The 16,967-nt window shown below is 46.1% G+C and overlaps 1 non-coding gene across 1 annotated transcript; it reads right to left on the reverse strand.

The window, feature by feature from the left end:
- Positions 1 to 16,031: 16,031 nt before the first annotated feature.
- trnan-guu (transfer RNA asparagine (anticodon GUU)) lies at positions 16,032 to 16,105 on the reverse strand. The gene has a single exon. It is a non-coding gene; the product is annotated as a tRNA-Asn (tRNA).
- Positions 16,106 to 16,967: the final 862 nt, after the last annotated feature.

Raw genomic sequence — 16,967 nt, forward strand, 5'->3', positions numbered from 1 at the left:
GACACGGGCAGGTTATCTGTTCAATCGGATTCATTTTTTGCTGTAATTAAAAGTGTTGAGGGTTAGAAAATGTAATATTTAGACGATGCCAAATCTGGATCCATTCGCCTCTCTGATACCTCCTGATCCTCCCTTACCCTCTTTGATTCTCCATGAGCGCCTTATCTTCTCTGATACGCTCTGTCTCTTACCTTCTCCGACACCCTCACAGAGTCCATGATCCTCTTTGAAACCTGTCAGCGCCATTTACCTGCTCTGATACCCACTGAGTGCCCCTTACACAGATACGTCCTGAGCCCCCTTACACTCTCCCATACTCGGCAGTCCTTCCCCTCTCTCAGATCTTTTTACACTCTCTGATGCCATCTGACGGTCCCTTCCTCCCTCTGAGCCTCCTTACACTCTCTGATGCCATCTGACTGTCCCTTCCCCTCTCTGAGATCCCCTTGGCCCGATGGATCGCCACTAAGAAGCCATTAGGCTCCCTGATACCTTCTCAGAACCCATTACCCTCCCTGATACAAAAGTGCGATGTAATTTCACAGGTGGATCTACCGGTCTGCCTTAAGGATGAGATCCTGAGTTTGTTCGGTCGCTGCATTTCTGCCTCTCCCACTCTGAGAGCTCTATCGGCGGTCGGTACCGACCTTCCTCCTATAAAGTGGGTGTGGATGTTTGAGTGCGCTGCTGATTTATAAACTGTGGGAGTTTATATATGAGAGCGATGTTTATACATGGAGTCTGGGTGTTTATATGTGAGTGCGATATTGAAATATGAACTGCAGGTGTGTATATCTGAGTGCGATGTTATTATATATGAACTGTGGGTGCGTATATGAGTGCGGTGTTTATATATGAAGTGCGGTAATGAACAGGAAGAGCAAGGCGTCGCGGGGATTATATTTTCTTGCAGGACAATGAGGCAAAGTTGCATTTGCTGTGGGGTCAAAATCGCTGAGTTGGAATTGCGTTAAACTGAAGATCTAAAGGTTATTAATTCAATCCCGGGTTTCGGCAGTTTTTTTTGTAATTTAGTTTCTTCTTCTTTGGGTCGATTCTCGCATTTATTTACAGTGAAATTTGATTCCCGCCACTGAAGGATTGGGAACGGAATCGAGAGATATCAAGGATGGGAAATATTTCTATCGACTTGATTTAGTTTTTATTTCTCTATTCCCTTCTATCTTTTTCTCTTGGTTTTCTCTCTCTCGGTGCCGGGTGATTATTTGATTTGATTCACTTCTCCAAAGCCGATGCCTTTTCCACATCTCGGGGCGGTCAGACCCGTTCTGTTTGTCTGTTGCTGCTGATGATCATTAATGGGAACAGGCCGCGAGTTAAACGTTTCTCTGCAAACCGGAGAAAGACAAATAAAAAGAAAGACGTGTTTCTCTGGCCCAGGGGCAAAGTTACAATGGATGTTATTCCAAAAATTGTCCCCGTGACTTAGTCTGTGGATCTGTTTGTAAAGCTTGTATTTCAAAAGTCACATAAACCCGAATCAAAGACCCTTATCAACCCATACAGGAATCAAACCGCGATTGGGATATTATGGCACGTCTAAGCAAGCTAACGAACCGTTGCTAACATCCCATTAACGATTTTCAATCGTTTTTGTGCCTAAAGTGGTTGGTAGCGGTTTCTGTGCACGAGCCCCAAAATCTCTCTGCTCCTCCACAGTTCCCAGCTTCTCACCTTTAAGAAAATACTCTGATTTATCTTTATTCGATTTAAATGGATGACCTCGCTCTCCCACACATTGAACTCTATTTGCCGCAGATTTGCCCACTCACTGAATCTATCAATTCACACATTTCAACTTCCTGTTTCTGTCTCCATTACTTATTGCTCCCCCAGAAGGCTGCGTGTTCAAATCCCGCCGGGGTCACAGTTGGATTTTGAGCTAATAGGATTCTGGATCTTTCCAAAATAAATGTTTTTTTTGCTTTTTCTCAACAAACAGAACCTTGCTCTAAAGTTTGATTTCTTTGTTCCCCGGTTTCAGGGAGGTGTCTCATTCTGCACTCAACTTTTGATCTTGAACTGCGGTTGAAATTTTCGCAAAGAGGGAGAAGTCCCCAAATCGCTCGACCTGAATCTGCAACGCTTTGAGAAGAAGTTCAGTGCAAACAATCAGGAATTTAAAGGCACCTCAATGAGCTGCACTTTCTTTGGGTGAGTTTTCTTCGCCATTACATTCAACCGTGAAATCGGCCTCGGCTTTCATCTTACTGAAGTGAAGAGTGTGACCGCCTTGTATCTGTCAGTGTGTAAGTGACGAGTTTAGGGTCAGTATGGCTCGCGTTCCATTTTGAAATCTCACCAAGCACCAGAAAAAAGAAACTTAGAATCCTGTAAGTGATGAATTGAAGTGAATATCGCTCGAAGCAGATCTGGACAATGCGCAGTGCAGCCGCACGGGAGTTCCAAATCCACCCTCTCACCACTCGACAATCCGAGAAACTTAACTTTACTCTGGCCCAGTGGCACCGCGCTGAAATCAAGTCTTGCTCGGCCACATATTTTCCTAACATCATAGTTACTGGTTTAAGAGTGAAAACTGCCGTCCGCTTCACTTTAAGTGCAAGAGACAACTTTGTAGACACCGTGTTGTGTTCCAGACCTGCTCGTTGGACCTGCTCATTTCATCTCATCTCGTTTTCTGCAAACCGAAGCATTACTGGAATAGAGAATGGTGAATCACAGCTCGAAAAATCAACCCTCTCTACTACTGGGTGACCGAGTCTTCAAACATACAGGCATTTAGGGACAAGGGGAGTTTGATGTTCAGAAATAATACAGCACCGATTTTCACTCGTGCAAGCTGCACAACCTTTATTTTGGAAAAGTAAACTGATTGTAAGACAGCTGTTACATTGATCGTTGGAAGCTGAATTAGCTCGGTGAATTAGTGGTTCAAAAAGCTAAACATCGTGTCTCTGTGGCGCAATTGGTTAGCGCGTTCGGCTATTAACTGAAAGGTTGGTGGTTTGAACCCACCCGCCGATGACAGAGAGTTTTTATCTTAACATTCATTGTTTCGCATTTCCAGATTTCGAATGTGTGTTCCATTTGTATGAAAATGTACCGTAAACATTGCCAGTTGAGCACGGCTGATCTTCCACCATTTAATCTGCGGCCGGATAACAGGCATCTGAGGTCTGGTTTTGAGCTTCCAGATCTGTTCGCACAACACGTTGGATGGTGTTCTCAGTGCGAAGACGGGACTTCGTCTCCACGAGAAATGTGCGGTGGTCACTCCCACCAATACTGTCATGTACAGATGCATTTCCGACAGGTAGATTTGTGAGGACGAGGTCAAGTAAATTTTTACCCTCGTGTTGGTTCGCTCACCATCTGCTGCAGGCCCAGTCTGGCAGCTTTGTCCTTCAGGACTCGGTCGAGTAGTCGTGCTACCGAGCCACTCTTGGTGATGGACATTGAAGTCCCCCACTCAGAGTACCTTCTGTGGCCCTTGCTACCCTCAGCGCTTTCTCCAAGTGGTGCTCAACATGGAGGAGGACTGATTCATCAGCTGAGGGAGGGCGGTTGGTGGTAATCAGCAGGAGGTTTCCTTGCTCATGTTTGACCTGATGCCATGAGATTTGAATTTGGTCCAGAGTCAATGTTGAGGACTGTCAGGGCCATTCCCTCCTGACTGGATATCACTGTACCGCCACCTCTGGTTGGTCTGTCCTGCCGGTGGGACAGGACATACCCAGGGATTGTGATGGAAGAGTCACGGACCCCTGCTGAAAGGTATGATTGTGTGAGTATGGCTATGTCAGGCTGTTGTTTGACAGCTCTCCCAATTTTGGCACAATCCCCAGATTTTAGTGAGGAGCACTTTGCAGGGTCAACTGGGCTTGGGTGCCTTTGTCATGTCCAGTTTTATTCTTAGTATGACTTTTTTTAAGCGAGTTTTTACAACTGAATGGCTTGCGAGGCCATTTCAGAGGGCAATTACGAATCAACCACATTGCTGTGGGCCTGAAGTCACATCATAGGCCAACCGGGTAAGTACGGCAGGTTTCCTTCTCTGAAGGACATTAGTGAACCAGATGGGTTTTATTTATGACAATCCGGTCGTTTCATCGCCAGCATTACTGATAGTAGCATTTTAATTCCAGATTTTAATTAATTAATTGAATTTAAATTCCCCAGCTGCCGTGGCAGAATTTGAACTTATGACACGTAGATTATTCGTCCAGGCCTGCTAGATTACAAGTTCAGTAACATAACCACTAATGCTACCGTACTGTATCTGGACAATAACATATTGATTTGACGCTGTTTATTAATTGGTATTTAAAAAAACCCGCATTCCCACGGGTCACACTGGGATGGGGCCTATTTTTTATCAACTATTAAAGGTGACGTTGGGTCCAAGAAATAAAAGTGACTAAAAAAGCAAAATAGAAACTAATGATGTGATGTGGTTCCAGTTTCTTTTAATTTTGTGATGAAGAAATAAAGGTGTCAAGGGGGAAAAAAGCAACAATTTCAATGCAACCAAACAAAAAGTCCGGGGGCGAATTGTGGAGCTGTCGTAGGACCCAGTCTCACCTTTTTTTTTCTTCTTTTTTTGTCGTAGGACCCAGTCTCACCTTTTTTCTTCAATTAAAAACAGGCCCATCTCCGTGTGAGCCGTGCGAATGCTGGTTTATGTTCCGGAGCCCGTGGGCCTCGGACTGTGCCTCATGCTGATTGGAACAGACAATTACTGCCAGTTAACAGCGCTGCGATAAAAAGAGGGAGTCGGTTTTCTACTTTCACTTACCTGGGAGAGTTTGTTAGTTATAATGGAGGGCTCGGGGATTCTTGGTTTGTTACTTGTTGTAATCTGTTCAGCTCAGCCGCCCTCTCTCCTTTTCCCCGCCGATAAATGTTGGCTGTCTCCCAAAAACCGCAAAGACTGCGGATTTCCGGGAATTGAAGCCAGTGAGTGTGTGCAGAGAGGCTGCTGCTTTGATGCGGGGAGCCGGGATGCACCGCCGTGTTTCTATTCACTGGACAGTCTTCCAGGTGCGTGTATTCTCAGTCCGTTTATGTTCTGGGCCAGGACTTTCCAGGTTCACCCGCAATCTCGCTGTACTCGGGGTTTCCCTGGACAGTTTCCTCTTTCTCCTTCCTGTCATGCAACGTCAGTTTGAATTTCAAACCTTTCCAGTCCGGAGAGTGGAAATGGTGGTGTGATTGAGAGTCTCTAATCCCGCAGAGTATAATTGATTGTGGGATTGGGGGCTGGTAATCAAACAGAAAGGGAAATAGTTAATCGGCCTTTGACACAATAGCTGCAGTTAAAATCATTCCACCGTTGCTCGGTGACTTGGGACTCACACTGGTTGAATTCTGCCACGTGTAATTGTCCAGCTAGTTGGGGGGGGGGGGCAGAGTGAATGAGCCCCGGCCCCTGCTGCCACTGACCATTTGAATTTGATATTTAATTTCTATCGGCGATGCGAGCAATTTTAATCCAAGCAGCGTGGTGACGAGCTGTAATTGGTCAACTGGTTTCCATTAGACAGATAAGGGGACGGGATAGAAACTGAAACATGGATGGGGTTTGTCCCCTTCCCTGTAACGGTTCCCTTGACCCTCCCCGTGGGTCAACTAACCGCATTTCATTGACTCTCTTGCAGTCTGCACCAAGGATGGGCAGGTCCTCATCGCTATCTCCAAGGATTTGACGCTGCCTCCTGTAAACCTGACAACGGTCCATCTGAAGGATGGAGAAGGAGCGGAGTGCAGTCCGATCGTGGCCTCTGCAGACACTGTGCTCTTTCAGTTCGCAGTCACTGAATGTGGCGCTACTCAGCGGGTAGGTATTGTGGGCTGGGAGTCCCATCAATAGCTCAGTTCGGGAATGATGGTCTTCTGTCTCTTGCAGCTGGACGGCATGAACATCCTGTATGAAACGGATGTGTTGGGTGAGTTTGAGATCTTGGATGGCGCTTTGGGATCGGTGACCCGGGACAGCCCTTTCAGGTGAGAATAGGAGCACATTCAGCGGGTAGAGACCGTGAGGACCTGAATTCTTCAGCCGTGTCCGTTTTCTTTCAGGCTCCATGTCCAGTGCAGTTACAGGGGAAGCCAGGAGTCTGATCTGCAGGTGAAGCCCAGAGTTTACACACTTTCTCCACCACTGCCTGCCACTGAGGCCGGGATCCTGCTTCTGGAGCTGAGAATAGCGAGAGGTAACGAGTGCTCGCTGATAGTAGTGTCCAACTTCAGGCTCTCCAAATAGTGCCCACCCTTCATTTTTCTCTTTTCAGATGGTGGTTACCGGAGCTGGTACGTGGCCAGTGACTACCCGATCCTGAGTGTGCTCCGGGACCCCGTGTTTGTGGAGGTTCGTGTTCTGAACCGGAACGATCCGTCCCTTGTGCTGCTGCTCAATGACTGCTGGGCGACCCCCACCCCAGAGCCGTATTCGGGGATCCGATGGGATCTCCTGGTGGAGAGGTAAGGGAGCTTGGGGCAGTGTGGGGATTGGGGAGGGGGCGACATGGGCGAGGATTAATACAAAAATCATTCCTGGAGTCCGAGTTAATGACAGGGGGAAATAGTCCTTCGAAGTTGATATTTTGTTCCAGACTTTGGTATAATTTGTTTGATGTAAACCTGTCACCGTGTGACTCCCCCTCTGTCTCTGTTCCAGGTGCCCCTTTGCTGGTGATAACTACAAAACCCGCCTCCTCCCGGTAAACGCTGCTTCCCATTTGCTGTTCCCAACTCACCATAATCGTTTTGTAGTCAGCACGTTCGCTTTCTGGGACCGAGTTTCGGGCCGGGCTCTGTCCGGGGAGGTGAGTTTCCTTCAGTGCTTCTTTCCCGGTCACTTGGTATTACATGATCCCTGGGTCTTAAGTGAGCAGGCCCCTGTTGATCGGTTGACTGTAGAAGCATTAATCTCCTAACTGGGAGCTGTGGGATTGACCATACCGCACTGTCCCTTTGCAGGTTTATTTCCACTGCAGTGCTGAGGTTTGCTACCCTTCCACTCGAGAGAACTGCACGGCTCCCTGCAGCCCCAGTAAGTACCTGTGATCTGACTAGAAACTAAACCCTGACGGGGAGGGGTGGGTGTGGGACATCTGGACACGGGGCTCTCTCAGCAAGGGGCCGAACACTGGGCAAATGTCCCGAATCTGGCGGTTCTGGGAACTTGTCCCGTTCCATTCGGTGCAGGTTTCCATTCGAATAGCAATCTCGGGCAGCGGGTCTGCGCACATCTTGCACCAGGTCAGTAATTGTGAAGGATGCTCTGATCCTTGAGCTGGGATGAATGAGGTACTTTTGGCTCCTTGCTACTTGCCCGGATGCTGAGCTGCCCTACCTGCCGACCCCCTGAGGAGCAGAATCCTCCCATTGTTGGCACGGGTGTGTTCCACATCCGGTTCCGAATAGTCCACCCTTCTCCTTGGAGAACATTAAACCAGCATCTAACTATCATCATTCTGACACTGGGAATTCAGGGTGGAACCGAACGGATGTCCCGGGGCCGGACACCTGGCCAATTGTGAGTGTCTTATAAAACTGCGGGTCAAAGTAGTGCATCAGTGTCTTTCACCAGGAGACCAGACTGACCATTGTGGCGGCAGCAGTAATTGCGAACTCTGCTCAGTTTGCACGTCCTTCTGAGAATCCGTTTGGTGAGGACCGGATGGAATTATAGCCGGAACTGCAATCTCTGTCCGGTACCCAGGGCCCTGATGTGTTTTCCATGAGGCCATCTGATTCAGGATTTCCAGACAGATGAAGATTTAATCATTCACCATGAACTCTTGTCTCTTTCTCTCCTTCGCCCCAGAGAGGCGAAGAAGTGCCGATGACCAGTCTGGGGTATTGGTGACCGCTGATGGACCCATCCTTTTCCTGGAAGGTGAGGCGAGATTGGCTGCTCTGATCCACCAGGACGAGAAAGGTAAAGCAGGGAGCTCCACCTGTGTCTAGTGATGGAGTAACTGGTGCCCATCTAACCCTGGCTTCTCCCCACAGATACTGCTGTTGATTCCCCCTTCCGTGTTCCTGGATTAGCTGTTGGGGTAGCGCTGCTCTCCGTGGCCCTGTTGGTCGGGACTGTTGCTATATGGAAAATGGAGCAGGGCCGCAGGGTGGGCTCCGAGTGCAGCTCCATGGAACTGTAGATGTCTGTTGGATAATAAAATCCTGTTATAGATGATTGCTGTTCTCGTGTTATCTTCCAAATGCTCGCTGGATTGTACTCTTTGCAGTGAGTTAACTTGGTGTCTGGTTTGAGAATTGTTTTTGCTGCAGCCAACAATTGCAACCTTCCCCAATTCGGAATGAGATCCGGGTCAAAGTTGTGGTGGGTTTGTCGTGAAATGGTGTCGAGAAGGAATGACTCGTTCCCTTGCCTCTAACTCTGATCCTGTGGGTTGGTCCTGGGCCCATATTTCTGGAATTGCTTCTTCCCTGAGGGCATCGATTGACCAGTTTGCCAAGCCGGGAGAATGTTGGGCTCTCTCCTTGCACGACCACTGGCTGCTGGTGTCTCCCGCTACAGGAACAGGCGAATAGACGAGATGACTGCGTGGCTACAGGGATGGTGTGGGAGAGATTTAAATTCCTGGGACTTTGGGACCGGTTCTGCGGAAGATGGGATGGGTTACACCGGAGCCGGACCAGGGCCGATGTCCTCATGGGGGAGTTTGCTGGTGCTGTTGGAAGGTTAAAACTAGAATGGCAGGGGGATGGGAACCTGAGCAGGGAGACGGAGGAGGGGGAAACAATGATAGAAACAAGACAGAACGGGATGAAGCAATAGTGGCAGGCAGAGAAAACAAGGGCGCTAAACAGAGGGCCGTAGTGCAAAATAATACTCAGATGACTAGCAATCTTGAACAGTCTAAAGGTGTTAATGTGAGGATCATTTGCAATAAGGTCGATGAATTGACAGCGCAAATAGATATTAACGGGTATGATATAGTTGCGATCATAGAGACATTGCTGCAGGATGACCAAGGCTGGGAACTGAACATCCAGGGGTATTCAATATTTAGGAAGGACAGGCAAAAATGGAAAGGAGGTGGGGTAGCGTTGTTAGTAAAGGAGGCAATCAATGCAATAGTGAGTAAGGATATTGGCTCGGAAAATCACGATGTGGAATCTGTATGGCTGGAGTTAAACACCAAGGGGCAGAAAACGTTGGTTGGGGTTGTCGATTGGCCCCAAACAGTAGGGGAGCGCATTGAACAGGAAATTAGAGCCAGAAAGTTACAACCATAATCGGACTTAAATTTATATACAGCTTGGTCAAACCAAATTAGCAATAATACAGTGGGGGAGGAATTCCTGGAGTGTACATGATTTATTTCCAGACCAATACATTGAGGAACCAACTAGAGAACAGGCGATCCTAGATTGGGTATTGTGCAATGAGAAAAGATTGATTAACAATCTTGTTCGGGCTCCCTTAGGGAAGAGCGACCAATACGTAATAGAATTCCTCATTAAGATGGAGAGTGAAGTAGTTGAATCCGAAACTAGGGTGCTGAATCTAAATAAAGGAAATTACGAAAGTGAGTTGGCTAGGATAGATTGGAGAACTTTACTAAAAGGGATGACAGTGGATAGGGAATGGCTAATATATAAAGAACATGTGGAGAAATTATAACCATTATTAATTCCTGTCTGGCACAAAAATAAAACAGGAAAGGTGGCTCAACCGTGGCTTACAAAAGAAATTAGTATTAGTTCCAAAGAGGAGACATATAAAATTGCCAGAAAAAGCTGCAGGCCTGAGGATTGGGAGCAGTTTAGAATTCAGCAAAGGAGGACGAAGAGGGGGACAAGTAGAGTATGAGTAAAGTAGCTGGCAACACAAAAACTGACTGTAATAGTTTCTATAAATGTCATGAGAAAAAGATTAGTGAAGACAAATGTAGGTCCCTTACAGTCAAATGCGTAACAAAGAAATGGGAGAACAATTAAACAAATACTTTGGTTCTGTCTTCAAAGGAGGACACAAACAACCTTCCAGAAATGTTAGGGAAGCAAGGGTCGACTGAGGAGAAACTGAAGCAAACCAGGATTAGTTTTAAAGAAAAAGTGCTCGGAAAACTAATGGGGCGAAAGGCTGACAAATCCCCAGATCCTGATAATCGACATCCCAGAGTACGAAACGAAATGCCCCTGGAAATAGTGCATGCATTGGTGATCATCTTCCAAAATTCTACAGACTCGAACAGTTCCTACAGATTGGAGGGTGGCAAATGTAACCCCACTATTGAAAAAACAGGGAATTAAAGACCAGTTAGCCTAACATCAGTCGTGGGGTAAATGCTCGAGTCTATTTTAAAAGATGCGATAACAGAACGCTTGGAAGGCATTAACGGGATTGGACAAAGTCAGCATAGGTTTATGAAAGGGAAATTATGCTCAACAAATCTACTGGAGTTTTTTGAGGCGCTAACTTGTCGAATAGATTGGGGTGAACCAGTGGATGTGGTGTACTTGGATTTTCAGAAGGCTGCTGATAAGTTCCCACACAAGAGGTTAGTGTGAAAAATCAAAGCACATGGGATTGGGGGAATATACTGGCATGGATTGAGAATTGGTTGACAGACAGGAAAGAGTAGGAATAAATGGGTCTTTTTCCGGGTGGCAGGCAGTGACTCGTGGGGTACCGCAGGGATCAGTGCTTGGGCCCCAGCTATTCACAATATATGTCAATGATTTGGATGAAGGAACGGAATGTAACATTTCCAAGTTTGCAGATGACACAAAGCTGGGGTGGAATGTGAGCTGTGAGGAGGATGCAGAGAGGGGCCAATGTGATTTCGACAAGTTGGGTGAGTGGGCAAGAACATGGCTGATGCAGTATAACGTGGATAAATGAGGTTATCCACTTTGGTTGTAAAAACAGAAATGCAGATTATTATCTGAATGGTGATAGATTGGGAAAATGGAGCGGTGAACGAGACCTGGGTGTCATTGTACACCAGTCGCTGAAAGCGAGCATTCAGATGCAGCAAACAGTTAGGAAGGCGAATGGTATTATGGCGTTCATTGCAAGAGGATTTGAGTACAGGAGCAGCAATGTCTTACTGCAGTTGTACAGGGCCTTGGTGAGACCACATCTGGAGTATTGTGTGCAGTTTTGGTCTCCATATCTGAGGAAGGATGTGCTTGCCATGGAGGGAGTGCAACGAAGGTTTTACCAGACTGATTTCTGGGATGGCAGGATGATGCATGACTCGGCCTATATTCACTAGAGTTTAGAAGAATGAGGGGTGATCTCATCGAAACATATAAAATTCCAACAGGACGAGACAGACTAGATGCAGGGAGGATGTTCCCGTTGGCTGGGGAGTCCAGAACCAGGGCTCACAGTCACAAGATAGGGGCTATGTCATTTAGAACCGAGATGAGGAGAAATTTCTTCACTGAGGTTGGTTAACCTGTGGAATTCTCTACCACAGAAGACAGTGGAGGCCAAGTCATTAGATGTATTCAAGAAGGAGATAGATATATTTCTTAATGCTCAAGGGATATGGGGGAAAAAGCGGGAACGGGGTATTGAGTTAGACATCAGCCATGATCATTTTGAATGGCGGAGCAGGGCCGAATGATCGACTCTTGCTCTTATTTTCTATCTTTCTATGAAATTGATAAAGATAAAACAGTCTGAACCCCCAACAGAATATGACTTGTAGCATATATATTAATGAGAGGAAGTGAGAAGCGTTCCCGTGGATTGGCTCCGTGGCTCAGTTGGTTAAAGAACTCCGGTCCTAGATTCAACTCCCCGTGGTGCTTTTGTGGAATTTATGATGTGTCGTGAATTTGACCAGCAAAAACATCGTTCGGTGTTTGTATTTTGTTCACGGTCCAATACGGAACTTCTCAGAATATCTCTTCAAAATGCCCTTTTATTTTACAGACTGACCTCTCATAGAATGTGAGCGTAACATCTTAATATAAGGACACGTTCTTGTTTCTGGGCTCGTTGAGGTCGGGGTATAATTTACGATTCGAGGTTCATATTCCGGAGAATCCCCAATTTAGCCTTAGAATTTTTATCTTGAGCTGCGGTTCAGACTTTTGCAAAGAGGGAAAAGAAGTCCCCAAATCACTCCACCTCTATCTCAAACGCTTTCGGAAGAAGTTCAGTTCAAACAATCACTACCTTTCAAGGCACGTCAATAACCTACACTTTCATTGAACGAGCTTTGCTTTCAATTGCATTCGACCTTGAAACCGCTCTGGGCTTTCATCTCACTGAAGCAGAGTCTGGCCGCTTTGTATCTGTGAGCATGTCACTGACCAGGTTTGCATTGATATTGGTCTCTTTCAATTTGAAAAATTTCACCAAGCCTCAGGGAAAAGAAACCGAGAATCGAATTGAAGGGATTGGTGCAACAAGCAGATCTGGAAAATGCACAGTGCGGTCGCTCAGGAATTTCAAATCCACCCTCTCGCCACTCAGCGATCATATTAACTGAACTTTACCCTGGCCCAGTGTCACCGCGCTGAAATCGTGTATTTCTCCGGCACGTTTCTCTTAACTTCACAGTTGCTGGTTTAAGAGTGAAGACCAGCTCGTTGGATTTTCACTCCTGCAAGCTTCACGCATTCATTTTGGAGAAGTAAACTAACAGTAGACAGCTGTTTTATTGGTGGCTGCAATCATAAAGTTTAGCTCAGTGAATTATTGGTTTAGCAGGTGATCTCTTCGTCTGTTTCGGTGGTGCGATCACTTAGCGAGAATGTGTGATGGTTCGAACCCTTATTTCATTTTCCCGAAGGATTCATCGCCTCACATTTCCAGGGTTTCAATGTGTGTTTGGTCTGCAAGAAAATGTATCGTGATCATAGCCGGCTGAGCAGGGCTGATATTCCACCACTTAACCTGCGGTCGGAGAGCAGGCACGTGAAACATATAAAGGAATGGAACAGTTGCTTCACGGAAATCACAATTCAGAACCCATTTCTTTTAATCGGGTTTATTTTAAATCAGTTAACGCCTGCCTTAAATAGTAGACTCAGGACTGTCTCACAAACAGGTTAAATCTTCATAGAATAATTACCACAGTCATTTTTAGACTGGACGCCGGACGGCGACTTTGCTGTCAGTGAAGAGAGGCGGGAAAGACCAAAGTGCCGTTTGCCCCTCTCACTGTGGCCGTGAAGGACTGTGTCCAGGCAGAAATTCTGTTCCCACCGGATGATCCTCCCCCCAGATTATCCTTTCTGAGCTCTCGCCAGGTGATGCTAAACACTCAGGTGGGAAAAAAACTAAATCTACAACAAGGTGTTTAAAACAAAGCTGATTTATTTAACACATATCCAGAATATTAAACTCCAGCTCAGTTATAGGGGTTATTAATATCAGCAGTCCTGCATGCGATTAACAGCAGAATCCAAGCCCTGCAATCAGATGTGAACTCGCTGGTGTCTCAGCACGTCTGATGATTGAGCGAATCCCTCCACACACGGATCACAGAATGATAGAAAGTTACAGAACAGAAGGAAGCCATTCAGCCCATCGTGTCTGTACCGACCGAAAAAGAGCTATCCAACATAATCACACTTTCCAACACTTGGTCCATTGCCCTGTAGAATACCGCACTTCAGATCCACATCCAAGTTCTTTTTAAATGAGTTGAGGTTTTCTGCCTCGACCACCCTTTCAGACAGTGAGTTCCAGACCCCGAACACTCTCTCCGCTTCTGTGTATCCTGTTACTTTTTCACTGCTGTCCGGAAGTCTATGAACAACTCCCACCAAAGTCTTGCATTCTATTCTGTTGCTAATTTCGACGCAAAGCCTTTCCACTGCGTGCTCACCTTTACTGATATGTCTTCTTTCTAATGCAGTAATAGTATCACTCCTCAATATCGCTGCTCCACCGCCATTTCCAATGTCCCTATCCTTTCTAAACGGCATATAACTTGAAATATTTATCTGCCAGTCATGCCAAGTTTGTAGTCAGGTCTCAGTGATGAGCACTACGTCATGCACTTTAAGCTGAATTTACGCTTCTAATTCACTTGTTTTATTTCTTATGCTACGTACATTAATGCATAGAACATTTAATTGGGCAATAGAACTTGTAATACCCTTATGCCCTGATGTTGTGTTTAACACACTTGGTAAATAATGTTGGTGAGCTGCAGACACAAGTGGTAACATCGGATTATGTTATAGTGTCAGTAATGGAGACCTGGCTCAAATAAGCGGAGGAATGGCCACTTAAATATTCCTGGCTACAACGTATTCAGGAAAGGGAGGGAAAAAAATGGGGGGATGTGGTAGAGGGGAGCAGCCACTATTGATCAAAAATATTGTTACAGCGGTAGAAAGGGTCGCCATGCTTAAGGGTTCAAAGGCAGAATCTTTTTGGTTAGAATTAAGGAACAATTGAGGAGCTATTACGCTGCTGGATGCATTCTACAGGCGACCAAATAGTGGGAAGGAGATAGAGGAGCAAATTGGCAGGTAAATTGCAGAAAGATGCAATAATTTTAGAGTAGTGATAAAAGGGAACTTCATTTATCCGAATATAGACTGGGATATAGCAGTGTAAAAGTCAAAGAGGGCGAGCAATTCCTGAAATGTGTACAAGAGAAATTTTTAAATCCGTATGTTTTCAGCCCAACGAGGAAGGAAGCAGTGTTGGATTTATTTAGGGGAAAGAAATGGGGCAAGTGGAGCATGATTCAGTGGGCGAGCATTTGCAGCAGGTTTAGTGTAGTTATGGACAATGCAAGGAAAAATCAAGTATGAAAATACTCAACTGGGAAGAGCGAATTTCAGCGAGTTGAAAAGGGATCGGGTCCAGGTGGATTGGAATCAAAGATTGGCAGGTTAAACAGTGAATGAGCAATGGGAGGCTTTGAGTGAGGAGATAGTTCGGGTACAGACTGGACACATTATTGCTCGGGGAAAGGTTGGGCACGCAAAACTAGAGCTCCCTGGATGACAACAGAGTATTTGCGACAACATTTTGTACATTCTGAATACCAATATCCGGACAGGTGTGCCCAAGGTTATCAACCACAACCTCGTCACTTGCACGCTGACAGATAAAAAGCGGCCACATTCTGCTTGAGTGAGATTAAATCCGAGAGCGATTTCAAGGTCAATTGCAATTGCGAGCAGAATGCATCCAGAAGACGTGAGATCATTGAGATACCTCCAAACACCTTGCCAGTTTGAATAGCAGCTCAAGATCACAGGACGGGGGGAAAAATGAGGGCTCGTCCGGGATCTCTCACATATTTCAAACAACACACCCGAAGCCAGAATCATACCCCTGGACCAACGAGCCCGCTGGAATAAAAAACGCAACAAGCAATAGTTTCTGAGTATCAGCGGCCACTTTCACCACATATCCCTTGAAGCACCGTAAATAAAAATGTGTCCGTACATTAGTGAAGAATCATAAAGCCAATTTCTGCTCTGTTGGGTTTTGTTTCGGGCTCCTGACGCTGATAAAGATGATTGGGGACAGTTGATGAGTTAATGGGTTGTAAGGGCGCAGATACTCCGGTGTGAGGGTGCAGATCCTCCGGTGTGAGGGTGCAGATCCTCTGGTGTGAGGGTGCAGATACTCCGGTGTCAGGGTGCAGATACTCGGATTTAAGGTTGCAGACACTCGGATGTAAGGATTTGTTGCCGCGACTGAAATGCGGCTTAGAACTGTTGTTATTAACCAAGGCAGCGCTGCAGGATCCTTTCATGATCTCTCATAAATCTACTGAAACCCATCGGAATATGAATACAATTTTGCGTTTCCAAAATAAAAGGGAGTGACATTCATTGTGGAAACAGTCTGGTGTCGCTCACTGCAGAAATATCCATGTCAGAGTGAAGCGGCTCTCCTGCAACCTTCGGACCTTGTCTGTCAAGAAGAATTCAGATCTCCGCGAAGCCAATCACAGGTTAAATGTTGGAAGATCGGCCGTGCTCAGCTGGCCATCGAAACCGGGCATTTGTTTTGCAGCCAAAACAAACATCAAAAACCAGGAAATGCGAGACCATGAAGATAAAAGTTTCCCAAGCGTCCCTGGGTGGGCTCGAACCACCAACCTTTCGGTTAACAGCCGAGCGCGCTAACCGATTGCGCCACAGAGACAGCACACGTTTGATCGTGAACCACTGATTCAACGAGCTAAAAATCCAGGTTGCAGCGATCACTCTGACCTCTCTCTCTTCGATCAGTTTACTTTTCCAAAATAAAGTGTGTGAAGTTTGCACGAGTGAAAATCTGTGCTCTATCATTCCTGAACATTAAACTCACTTTGCCATTAAACACTGTATGTTGGAGGACTCAGTCCCCTCGTGGTCGAGAGGATTGATTTATCGAGCTGTGATTCGCCATTCTCTATTCCAGTAATATTCAGGTTTACTGAAAATGAGATGAGATGAAATGAGCAGGTCCGATGAGCAGGTCTGTGACACGACTCGGTGTTTACAAAGTTGTCCCGTGCACTTACAGTGAAGCGGACGGCAGTTTTCACTCTCAAACAAGTAACTATGATGGTAAGAAAAAGTGTCGATAGTCGCATGATGTGGAGATGCCGGTGATGGACTGGGTTTGACAATTGTAAACAATTTTACAACACCAAGTTATGGTCCAACAATTTTATTTTAAAATTCACAAGCTTTCGGAGGCTTCCTCCTTCCTCAGGTGAATGTCAAGAAATCCTCGAACCTCTCGCATTTATAAATCACAGAACAATACCTGGTGATTACAGACAGTCTTTTCAACTGCCCGTTGCCAAGGCATCCAAAGTGTTCAGACAGGTAGGTGTTACCAACAAGGCCACCGAATATACAAACGGCCAGAACAAAAAAAAAACAGAGAGAGAGAGGCCGAAACATCCGGAAGGAAAAGACAGGAATTGACCCGTTATATTAAAAATAGATAACTTTTGTTCACTGGTGGGGCTACGTGTAGCGTGACATGAACCCAAGATCCCGGTTGAGGCCGTCCT

This window comes from Heptranchias perlo, chromosome 20, assembly GCF_035084215.1.
Source record: "Heptranchias perlo isolate sHepPer1 chromosome 20, sHepPer1.hap1, whole genome shotgun sequence".
NCBI lineage: Eukaryota > Metazoa > Chordata > Chondrichthyes > Hexanchiformes > Hexanchidae > Heptranchias > Heptranchias perlo.